We start from the raw sequence: 2,097 nt of genomic DNA on the forward strand, positions 1-2,097 counted from the left end.
ACAGTTACTTTATTTTGGTTTTGCTAAAACAATTGTGGAATATAACTCTAGACCCTGAACTAAAGAAAGAAAGGGAATGATTAAAATCATATTTACGCCTCCTACTCCTCTGGCCAGGGCAGATATCACTAATGGATTACATCATTCCCTTTGAGAGAAACTTCACCCTGGGCTTCAATCACATGTTTGTCAATATCACTAAACTTCATGTCTTATTGCACTTTCATTGAGTTTCTTTACAATTAAAACCACGATTTTTGATCAATTCCATTGCCAACCTCCTCTTGATCTATCCCCAGATGACAGAATACTTCTGCAGAAACTGACAAACCAAGCAGATGAGCACTATTGCCATTTATTGTCTCAAACATTATTCAGACCCCATAACAGTGTCTGGTAATGGTTAGATGTCTCCCTAGTAAGTTCTATTGCTAATTCTCCACAACAATTTTTATTAATTACAAACTTTTTGTTGAAAGTGTCAGAAACCAATTTGAACTAGCTTAAGCAATGGAGGAGGACTTATTAAAATCCTCTTGAGGTATCTCATAGAATCAAAGAACTAGAAATAGGATTGGTCTTCTGTTACAAATGGAATCAGAGGATTCAATTTATCTCTTGCCATCTTGTGTTTATTATCTTCTTTGTGAATCTATTTTGTTTTTTCTTTTCTGTGCAGATCACATCTGCTTTGTGTTCCATATGGTAGGAGACATGTGGGAAACAGTGAAATGACAACAGGATATGACATTCGGGTATCCATCTTAAAACCCAGATAACTAGAAAAACAGTGACTTGTATGGCTCAGTTTCAGAAATTCTAGGTGAACACTCTGATTGGTTACACTTGAGTCTGGTGCCCAGTTCTGGGTTAATCAACTGTGGCCAGGGAAGCATACTCGTGATAGACTAGTTGGGCAGTTCCTGTGGGAACAATACCAATAAAGCAGAGTGGACAGGACAGTAACCAAAACTGTGAGAGTGATGCATAAGTGCTACCATAGATATTGATTATTAGCCTTTCTACTTTTCTTAAATTATAACCTCACCATCCTTCCATTCCTCTAAAAAAATCGCCCTATTTTCTATTTCATGAAAATTATATGAACATGTACCTAAAACTTCACTTGTTCTTTCTATCCATCCCTTCTTACAATGAAATAGTTGTACCTCATACTTATGGTGAATTTCTAGGTCCTCATTATTTATGGTCTGTCATATTGTCTCTGAACTATAATTCTTGTCTTTACAATATCTGGTTCAACCATATGTTTTTGACAGCTAAGCCTTCTGAATCAACAGTTCTCTTGATAATATTCTTTTAAGAAGGTACCTTATTGGAATCCTTATTCTAATAAAATAAAGTAAAACAAACAAACAAACAAAAAACTTTTAGTTTGGCATTCAGGGCTCTCTAGTCCATAATATGTAATAACCTACTCCCCAGTTTTATTTCTTATCAATCTCCTATACATATATATCCTACTTTAGAAGTTTTCATTGATTTCTTTAACAGACTCAGTTTTCCCATTCAGTGACTTTCTCCTTTTGTTACCAATATCTATAATTCTATATTTAGGTTTTGAAATATCATTCCATTTTCAAGACTCATATGAGTAACTAACTCTCTGAAATGCTTTTCTTCATCCTTCTACCAAAATAATTTCAGTTTTTATAAAGTCCATTGTATTTTTTTTTTTTTTAAGCGAGGCAACCTTGGTTGACCTCACAGATTGCAAGGATCTTTTCATCTTACAATCTCTTATTTTTTACATCTACAGCACCTGGTCTTCCTAGGTGATCTCCCATCCAAGTACTAACCAGGCCTGACCCTGCTTAGCTTCCGAGATCAGACAGGATCAGGCTTGTTCAGGGTGGCATGGCTGTAGACAGTCCATTGTATTTTGTACACTGGCTTATATTGTCATAACTGGGGTACTTGTGTTAGTCTATCTGTTAATTTAAAATTTTAACCCAGACATTACATAGAACCCTCTATGCCTTCAAAAATTAGGCTTATTTGGAATAGACTTGCATAGACTTTATATGACCCTATAGGAAATAAATATTTTTTCATATTTTCTATAGTAAAATTCAC

At 34.9% G+C, this 2,097-nt stretch overlaps 1 pseudogene; it reads right to left on the minus strand.

Annotated features, from left to right (window-relative positions):
* Positions 1-1,771: 1,771 nt before the first annotated feature.
* On the minus strand, positions 1,772-1,890 carry LOC120622289 (uncharacterized; annotated as a pseudogene).
* Between the last annotated feature and the right edge of the window lie 207 nt (positions 1,891-2,097).

Source organism: Pteropus medius, unplaced genomic scaffold (assembly GCF_902729225.1).
Source record: "Pteropus medius unplaced genomic scaffold, Ma_sr-lr_union100, whole genome shotgun sequence".
Taxonomy (NCBI): domain Eukaryota; kingdom Metazoa; phylum Chordata; class Mammalia; order Chiroptera; family Pteropodidae; genus Pteropus; species Pteropus medius.